The following is a 10723-nucleotide window of genomic DNA, read 5'->3' on the forward strand; positions in this document are numbered from 1 at the left end:
CTTTCAATGTGTTGCTCTGAACGTACTTTTTTTCTGTCTTACGTTAACTAAGTCTGAAGCACGGTTCTGTCGCTTGCAAAGGAATGCCATCAGCAAGGCAATACAAATCAGTCCCAGGTCTTTAGATGCTTTTGGCTGTCAAATGTTATAAAACTCTATAATTTCTACTTTTTTATAAGACTGAGCAGGTATTCCAAATTACAATTAGTGAGTACCATGGGCTATCAACTTGGCAAATTATAAACAAATACTGATAATGGGAAAAAAGAATCACATCCATGTCGTGCATATTTAACACACTGATTGATTCTTCACAGCTAGCAAATCTGTTGCGTTTATATCAAATTACAGAGTGATTACTCTATATATGTTAAGCTTGTTTTTACAGTCAGCGGTGTTAAATGAAATGTAAATGCAGGGATCTGCTGCATGGGTTACTACTGTTGCAATTAGCCCTGTGTACTGTGGAGGAGGAGGCTCTGCAGACCCTCTGCTTTGCACGCTGTAGAGCAAGCCAGGGCTGGTTTCAGTTTGGAGAAGGGAGAGGGTCTTTCTGCCCAGTATGTTTGCTGTGAAAACCAATAGAAAGCCGTCTGTGCCAGCTATTGAGTTAACACTGGTTATTTTCCTTCCATAAGGTCGTCACCCTGAGAAAAAAAAAAACTTAGAAAAAGAGTCTATTCGGTTAGCGTGCAGGGCACTGCAGCGTGTGGCTTTTGAGAACAAGCTCACGAACAGTGGCAATATATCTAACAGCATTTATTCTGTGTTGTCCGAGTTTGTATTCTGTCCTGCCACATTTGATTGAACAGACAAGCAGAGGACAATATCTGTTGTCTTAAATCTGTACAATTTTCACTTGAAACATAGTTGAAATTTAAGCATGAATTGGACAGGTGTCCTACCTGAACACCTTGGGAACAGAGTTCAGCACCAGTTCGAGTCTTCAAAATAACACAGTATTACTTAACTGTTTTCACCTGTGAGTGTTGTTTTGGAAGGCTTTGCTCCTCTTAAAATATTTTATTGCACTACCACTTCAGATCAGCCAAGTCCTCATTAAAAAATCTTGAAAGATACATGGTTTTCCTCTCTAAGCATAGAAGAAGTAGAAGCTAATGAGCTATATGGAAGAAAGATGGTATTTTCCTTCATTTGTCCTTAGTAATAAAGAACAGAAAAACCCAACAGTATAGAAAATGTAGGGGGAAGGTAGTAGAACCAGAATTTTGTAAAGTGTTTTTGAGTGCTTTCGCAGGCTGGTTTAATTTCTGTGGAGCTATATGAGTTTGCATATGTCAATCCATTTAAAGTAATGCTTTGCTTTGATTACGAACGTGATTTGAGAATAAAATTTATGTTTGTGCAGTGCTTGGTATATGTAAAGTGATATATAAATGCTGCTGTAAGGATAATTAATAACGAAAGGAAAAATGAAGTTGACTAACAGAGTTTTTAATTAGATTAACATAAACCATTTATGATTTAATACAATGCTGTCTACAAAATTAGATACTATATGCATGTATGTTAAATCAGTTCATTAACATATCAGGTCAAATTAGCTGTTGTTATAATTTCCTTGACTGAAAATAAATTTGAGTTTTATGCTACATTTTTACTAGTTCAGTATCACTAACATGCATGGCAAAGATACATTAGTTTTATAGTTGGGTATTCATCCCTAACTTATCCAGGTTCTTGTTGACTTAGAACTTAACTTTGCAAATACAGCACCTGGCAAAGAGAAATCTTTCACTTCATATGAAATCATATTCAGCTCAGTAAAAGTAAGATGATGTGCTTGGAAATCCCCTGTATTACAACTCCTTTAGATCTTCTTTTTATGTTCCAAACTCTTCAGGTTAGAAAATGTTGGTAGGTTGCTGCCAGTTAGCAAAGAGCAGATGGTGTTTATTACTGTGACCAGTAAATTGTGTATCTGGGGGAGTAATAAGCCCAATTAGCCAAATGTTGATTGTGCTTTTAAGTGTTGCAGTCTTAGTACCTATTTCCATACCTGTGCATGTGCTCAATATAAACTTACTTAATTGTGCACTTTGAAAAAAGCTTAGTGGTGCACTTCTGCCGTCTGAATTTTTAGCATTTATAGAAATATTGGTTTACATAATGTCCTTCCATGAGCCAGACTTAGGTACACAATTCCAAGAACTCCTTACTCACCTTGTATTTTATTTTTTCCTGATAGTAAAAGCTGACTACTTCAGGCTTGGCTAGGATGAATGTTAAGAGACAGATACCTTTTTGTCCTAAAGAGGCCCCTTTCCCTTTATTCAATAGAATATGACTTAAATACAAGGGTAAAATCATTGTTAGCTCAGCATACGCTGCAGTTTTTAGAAATACTGCTCTTCCTGAACAGCTTTTAAGCTGTTGTTGAGCCTTTAGCATTCAAAGAACTTCCCAAATCTTTGTAGACGTGGGTTGGGATCAGTCATGACCTCTGACTGGCACTTAGTTTGCTAACAGCTCTAACCTCCCCAACACAGGCAAAAAACCCAGGAGCCAATCCTGCCTCTGCCCTCAGCCTCCCACACTGCCCCAGCTGGGCTGGCCAAATGGACATAAGCTTAGGAAAAAGCAGTTTATTCCACGTTTCAGAGGAATTATAAGAAAGGCAAAAGCCAAAGGTAAAATATGACATTAGGATCCTCTTTCCCATTTCTGAGTTGAAAAAGCAGGCTCCGGCACAGGTCGCCCTGTCAGCAGAACCTGGTCCTACTGCACTTGAGTAATTACACTTGAGTAATACCCACTTCCTTAACCAAGCCCAGTGATTTTAATGGCAGCAGTTTTTGCAGTCACTCCCTGACCATCCATCTAAGCCATAGTACACATGCATTCAACAAAGCCTGTTGGATTTTTTTTTAACATAGTTGACAGCTCTTCAGGGTCAAGATTGTGTCTTCCTGTCTGTCTGTGCTGTGCCTGGTACGATGAGTCTCTCTGGATAGCTCTGCAATTAAAATAATAAACCCCTTTAAACTTGTTAATTGCAGATGTAATACAGATAAGCAACTTTAATGGGTTCCTTGGCTTTTCCTCAACTACCTCATATCAAAGTTAAAAAAAGAATCACACAAAATGTTTGGGTGTCTGGCAGACTGGCAGATTATAATAAATCACACTGCTAACGCATGTGGTAGAGAAATAGCTGTTCAAATTTTCCCGAGTTAAGAAAGTTTAACTGAATAAAGATACGTTGGACACCAAACTTTTTTTCTATGAATCAGAAAATTTATTTTAATTTTAAGGCTCATTTAAATTGCTTATTTAAATGCCACAACTCATTACCAAATTCTGACAGAAAACTGCTAAAAACGAGAAGTGAGGGGATACTTTTGCTATCTTGATGTGGATTCGTATCTGGAAGATGTTTGTCTGGAGTCGCTGACCATCTGCTTCATGGCGTTATGCCAAAAATACATTTTCACTGTAGATTTCGACGCTTGCTATGAGCTAGTAAATAGCCAAATATTGCAGTGCCTTCTTCAAGCACACCGTAAATATGAACTCCCAGCACTTTTCAAGATAAAAAAATGTGTAATAAAAAAATGTTTATTTCTTAGGTAAATCTTCTAGTCACAGTAGCTTTAATGATTCTAAGTTTGTTACTCGGATTTAATTTATTCTTGAGATAATTCTGTTGATTTAAACCAGAAATTAATTTGGCCTGGAGTTTTCCAGAAGCTGTATTTTCCCTTTGAGCATTTAATTCTGAGTCCATTTTTCTCCCCACAGCCTGGCACTGTGTTATTTTTCAAAGCATAACGAAGAGGTGAGACCCAGTGAGCTCTGTAGGAAAGGGCAGCCTTCTCCTTTGGTTCTGGGACCGCTACAGTTAAGTTTCAGTGGTGCAATACTTTAAGAAAGCATTAGTACACGTCCTTTGGAGCAGATCTCCAGAGCCCCTCTGAAGGAGTACATTCATTTTCTGCTTGTGCCGTTTGGTGTCTCCTGACATTTCTTGCTAAAGTAGAGCCCTGCAAAGTTCAGCCCTACCAAACAGGTTTTTCAGAAGTTCTTCTCCAGAGACAGCAAACATCACAATGCTGTAATAAAAAATATTATTGCATCCTTATCTGGAACACTAAGTTCATTTTGGAAAAGCCAAAAAGTACTAGATACTGAAAAAGTATTGGGGTAAGCAGCTACATACAGAGGGAGGCAAACTTGAACTCTGCAGAGTCTGCTGAGCTATGGAATGGAATAGAATAGAATAGATAAATTCAGTTGGAAAGGACCTACAATGATCATCTAGTCCAACTGCCTGACTACTTCAGGCTTGACCAAAAGTTAAAGCATATTATTACAGGCATTGTTGTTCTTACAAAGGGTTGAGAAAAATGAAATTTGCCTTTGTAATCTTCCAGTACTACCTTAACATGAAGGGAAGTCCCCTGTGCATATCAAAAGGTGAGATACTCTTAAAATAAACATTATTCTAATATAAATGAACTATCAGAAGTTCTAGAATAGGACCAGAAGAAAACTCATTTATAAGCAGGTCTCACTCACTAAGGTTTTGTTCAGGAGTAAATAATATCTTTGTTTCCTCCCCTTTTCTTTAGCACAGGACTGAATTTAGAAGGATTTGGGTTTTTTTTTTCATGAACAGGGAAAGGTTTTTGTGAGGATAAGTAGCTCTGAAAATGGAAAGACACTTTGTCGCCCCTCAAAGGAGCTGATAACAATGGTGAATAAAACACACTGAGAAATAACAAACCTATTTCATGTTGCCCAAGCCAGTGCTGTTTCTATTTTGCTGTTTCTAGAAGAAATTAATTTATTCTCCCAGTTCAGGGCTTTGTGCTGCTTTATCTTACAGCTGGAAACACTTGTCTGTCCCATTCTTTGTTTATCTAGGTTTTGTTAGTGTTCTGAACGCTGATCTGCTTATAAAACAGAAACAGCCACTGACACAAACACTTCTGAATGGCAAGCATATTCCTTGTTTCTGCTTGTAAAACCTGATTAAAATGGTGTTTATAAAATAGAAAATGTTACAGTTCTAGTAGGGATGTAGTTGGCCTACATCAAACATGGAAACAAATGCTCTTCTAAATGTAAACATTCATTTTCTATCAATCATATTTAGTTTGAGGCTTGAATGTTAATGCTGTAACCTATGTATTAAACTTGTTATACCTATGGTATGCTGTCCCGAGGCAGTCAAAATTCTTACTAATACTAAATGGAGGTTTTTATCCTTGAAAGAACTGGAGGTTAGAGCTTTACGTTGCAACGTAACAGCAAATGGTATGATTGTTTGCTTAATTGGTTACCAGCATTCTTGTGCAGAAGGGAGGTGGGGTGGAAGACAGGTGTGGTTTTAGGTCAGATAGGTTTTATGGGGAGTGCGTATTGCTGCTATATGGTGGAGTAACTTCTGATGTACTTTTATGGTGCCACATGGCTGGGCAGGCGGGACAGTGTCCCGAGTGCCTGTGGCCCTCCTCAGCCCCAGGCTGCTGCTGGCTTGGGGGACACCCCCCCCCAGACACCCCCTGCCACCCCGCCGGACCTTGCAGCCTGTGGCCAGTACTCGGGAATTTTGCAGTACACCTTGGCACGCGTAAGCGGAGCCGCAGTGCCAGCCTGCTGGTGTGATGAGTCTCGCAAGAGAACCGAGCATTGTATGGCTGTCAGTTTGTCAAAGGTCAGTTTACCACATACTGAGAATAAGGTCAGTCCCGTGTATATAACCAAGGTAAAGATTCAGTGTTTGATTACAATTCTCATCATTAAAAAATGAGGTAGTGATGAAAGTCAGCAACTCTTACCTGCCCCATTTGTGGCTGTCGGGGTGGGCTCCTCCCCAGTGAGAGGGCTCCAGTGCCAGGAGCCGAGGACATTTAAGTATTCCAGTATTAGCTACAGGTTCTCTACAGCACACGTTCACTATCTTCCTTTTCCCCATCTTTTATACAACACAGCTACAACAGTGGAGCTGTGTCTGTTTGCCTTGGATGCCGGCTGCAAAGTTCAAACTCCCATTGTGCTCATGTCCTGGACAATTTGCTTTAATATTCCCTATACTGAAGAAAATTTCCCTGAGTCTGCAACATTATATGAATCAGATATTATGTAAATATCAACTTATAATTGTGTGTGTGTTATTCTGTGATAATTCTGCTGATAATAAGACTTTTGAGAACAACACTTGACACGTCCATATTAAGGTAAATTCAAGTGTGGCAATGAGAATAAATACACTGTCCTGGTTTCGGCTGGGATAGAGTTAATTTTCTTCATAGTAGCTAGCATAGTGCTGTGTTTTGGATTTAGTACCAGAAGAATGTTGATAACACACTGATGTTTTCAGCTGTTGCCAAGTAGTGCTCAGACTACTCAAGGACTTTTTGAGCTTCTCCTGCTCGGCCAGGTGCATAACAAGCTGGGAGGGAGCACAGCTAGCACAGCTAACCCAAACTGACCAAAGGGCTATTCCATACCATATAAGGGTGGTGAGCAATTGCGTTGTGCATCGTTCGTTTTGTATATTCTGTATATTCTGTTACCATTCTCATTATTACTATTATTATTATTTTCTCTTATTAAACTGTCTTTATTTCAGCCCTTGGCTCTAACCTTTTATTTTCTTCCCGATTCTCTCCCCCACCCCACTGAGGGAGGGGGGGGGAGTGAGCGAGCGGCTGCGTGGTGCTGAGTTGCCAGCCGGGTTAAACCACGACATACACATGGTGATATTCTTGACGTGTTGCAGTACGCTTCAGACTCACAGCATTGTATGTAGGCTGCAGGATATATTTTAAGAACTAGTTATTTTACACATTTTGTTTACAGCACAGGTTATAATTAATCTCTGGCATTTCATAGAAACCAGGTATAGTGTATTAGCACAATAAATGCTGACACTGGGAAACAGACTGCCTGTGGTGTGATCCAGCTTGACAACACCTGGTTAGTTTTAGGGATTCTCTTCTCAGTGTCTTAGCCTGAAACAAGTAAGATGTGTGGATGTGCAGCACGTTCTACTGCAAGGGGGTTTGGAGATGAGCAAGTCTGTGATTATTTATATATTCATGCATGGAGTGCGACCCTAAGCTTTTCACTAACACAGGCAGTTTTTTGGTAAGAAATTTCATGTAATTAGTTCTTGAGACTTCTTCATTTTCTTTATACTTCTTAGCTACCTAATCCTTGGTTTTAAATATTCAGTCCTAACATGCAGAGTTGAGCACAGTGTCTCACAGCGTCAGTAAATATTCTCTGCAATGTGTAAGCACAAAGCTTTGCAGAGGAATGGGAGCAGCACAGTTTGGGGAAAGAGAATAATTTTTATGCGTCCATGAGTGTGATACCATTTTTGGCTACTTCCATGAGTAAAAAAATTCATTTTGTAAACAAAAACTTTGATGAAGACTGAGAAGCCAGAGTTTCAGCTTTGGGCACCTTCCAGACTGATTGCTTATGCAGGGTGGAGTGTGAAAGCAATCAAGATGCAAATAAACCTGGTGAAATTGTGTATATTGGTTGGGGAAGACACTGGGGAGATTGGCTGTGGATACTCAAAAGATGGATTGGGCTATATTCTCTGTCAGGTTTTATTCTGCACAGGAGAAAGTTTATTGCACAGCTGTTGACACACGAAGCATCATGTGCAGTTGATTATAAGTTAAGCATCCCCTGCTATCACCTGATCATTTTCCCCTGAAGACATGCATCTGTCTCCCCGAGAGAAATGATAAAAAAATCTGAGTAAATAATGTGCAAAATCTTTGCCGTAAACCAGGAAGGGTTTCTACAAGCACACGGAAAGCCTAGCTCACGTCCATAAATATGATTGAAAAGTTAAGCCACCTATAAAAACATCGAGTAACACAACAATAACCATATTTTTCAAGTGGAAGTCTGTTTTCTCCCGAGCAATGAAAGCTTTCTGTTAATAGTCTCTCTTCTGTATGTCATCATTTCTCAGCTATCCTCTCCTAATATGACCAGATATTATCCCAGAGACTTAGAGCTACTATTATTTGGAGAAAATTCATATACATGGTGGAACTGGATTGGAACTAAGATTGCAAAATAAGATCTGCAGTTACAGTGGCTGTACCAGGAACCTGTGTTTGTGAGCAAGGGTCGTCATATGCGGTCAAACTGCCTGAATTTCCACATTTTCCTTCACTGTTGGTATCTGCTTTGGCTGTGCATCTGTGCATGTGGCTGTAACTGGAGCCTAAGCTTTCCAGTATTAAAATTGGTTCTGCTCAGGTTCTTGTCCAGCATATCTTAATAAAATAAGTAAGAGGAATAAAGTTGTGTTTCAAATTTCATACAATTTGTGCTGTTCGGTGAGACTTTCTCTTACTTGTGCACTGGTTTTACCCACACGTGAACATGAAGGATTTAATTTTTCATAAGTTATTGAGTTGAAGTTACTCTACCAGTATTTTCAGACTTCGGGAATTTTGTGATTATAGAGGATAGCCCAGTGGCCCTAGGCTGACGCTGGGAAGACCAAGGTTGAATGTCTGATATAGTGCAGTGGCTTTTCTGGAACTTTAGACAAAACCAAATTAAATGTAATTCAGTTGTTCAGTTGTAGGTTACTGCCTGCTTCCTGATATGTGTTTTTTAGAAGGTGGATGAAATGTGAGTGTCTGCCTGCTACATAATCAATAGAATTAAAATCCCCAGCCACTTATTTCCTGTGAAGTGATTAAAATCCACTTAGTACATAGTTTATGCTGGCCATACTGCTCCTTTGCAGCAATATGTCAAGGTAATTATTAGACAGTTTATGAAGTGCTTAAATGTAAATGGTCAGCATAAATCTTCATAGAGTATATTTTAATAGTTTTATTCCATCCAGAGAACGAATGGAGTCGAGCTTTGGCTGGCCTTCTTGTAGTCTCCTCCAAACTTACATTAAGCTCTTCCAGCTTTTGAGGGGTAGCTTATTCAGAGACACTGAAAGGATGCAGCAGTAGATAGTTCCTCTCTGACTGGTGATGTGTAAGTGACACAAAAGATTTGGTGTTGTAACTTGTGAACGGCCATTCTGCAGGTAAGGTGGTCCCTGCAGAAGAACAAAAGCTCTGCTGTCTGCTCTACTGTCTCTAATAAGCCTTCACATACATGAGATATATAGTTACTGAAACCCTATTTCTGTCAATAGATAAAGTCCAAAGTCTAGTAATAAAGTTGAAAGTCCTTGCCATTCTTTCCTCGCTGTTTCATTTATTTTCATATGAAATTTAATAATCAATTTCAAGCCAACAACTTTTTCTAAGCCAAGTTGTCCCCGAAGAAGTGTAGCTACAGTTTCAAGACATAGTATGGTTGATACCGTGATAGGGCATCATCTCTAAATCCTGTCCCAAAATGGAGTAGGATTTATTGAAGAACTGATAACTTTTATTAAATCAACAGACAGAGTTGGGAAAAAATGCAAGCTTGAAAAATCTTTTTTTGGATCCTCAAAGCTTACTGGGGTTTTCTGCAGCATTACCACTTACTACTTTACCCTGTACACATTATCTTGCTGAAATTAGTTATGTTGCTTTAGATAGTAGGAGATTTCACCTTACGTATTTATTTTTCCTGTGATTACATATTACTTTCTTTAATGGTTTAACCAATATTTGAGGGAATTTACAAGTTATTTACATTTAAGACACGGGATGGAAAGCCAGCTTGAGTTCTGGGGTATATGCTTGATTCTGAGTTTGGTTGTTATTAACATGGCTGATGCATTTGTGTTGTTATGTTCTTGCTGGCTAAAGTGGAAACAAGAATATTTTCCTGGTTTTTCCATGTTTAAAATAGAAGGTAGTGTGAAACAAGGTATGCTATAACATCTTTTTAGGCATTCAAGTGTATTTTTGACAGCAGCATATTCTTGATTGCTATTTCTTATTGCCATGTTGTTTATCTCTGAAATAAAAACAAGGAAGTGTTGATACAATTAGAATCATAGAATCATAGAATCCCATGTTTAAAATAGAAGGTAGTGTGAAACAAGGTATGCTATAACATCTTTTTAGGCATTCAAGTGTATTTTTGACAGCAGCATATTCTTGATTGCTATTTCTTATTGCCATGTTGTTTATCTCTGAAATAAAAACAAGGAAGTGTTGATACAATTAGAATCATAGAATCATAGAATCATAGAATGTTTAGGGTTGGAAGGGACCACTAGTGGTCATCTAGTCCAACCCCCCTGCAGTGAGCAGGGACACTGCTAACTAGATCAGGTTGCTCAGAGCCCCATCCAACCTGGCCTTGAATGTTCCCAGGGATGGGGCCTCCACTACCTCTCTGGGCAACCTGTTCCAGTGTTTTACCACCCTCATTGTAAAAAATTTCTTCCTTACCTCTAGCCTGAACCTACCCTGTTCTAGTTTAAAACCATTTCCCCTTGTCCTAACACAGCTGGCCCTACTAAAAAGACGTTCCCCATCTTTCCTATAGGCCCCCTTTAGGTACTGGAAGGCCGCAATCAGGTCTCCCCGTAGCCTCCTTTTCTCCAGACTGAACAAGCCCAACTCTCTCAGCCTGTCCTCATAGGAGAGGTGCTCCAGCCCTCGGATCATTTTTGTAGCCCTCCTCTGGACCCGTTCCAACAGTTCCATGTCCTTCTTGTGCTGAGGGCTCCAGAGCTGGACGCAGTACTCCAGGTGAGGTCTCACCAGAGCTGAGTAGAGGGGCAGAATCACCTCCCTCGACCTGCTGGCCA

Source organism: Egretta garzetta, unplaced genomic scaffold (assembly GCF_000687185.1).
Source record: "Egretta garzetta isolate BGI_Z169 unplaced genomic scaffold, ASM68718v1 scaffold76, whole genome shotgun sequence".
Taxonomy (NCBI): Eukaryota; Metazoa; Chordata; class Aves; order Pelecaniformes; family Ardeidae; genus Egretta; species Egretta garzetta.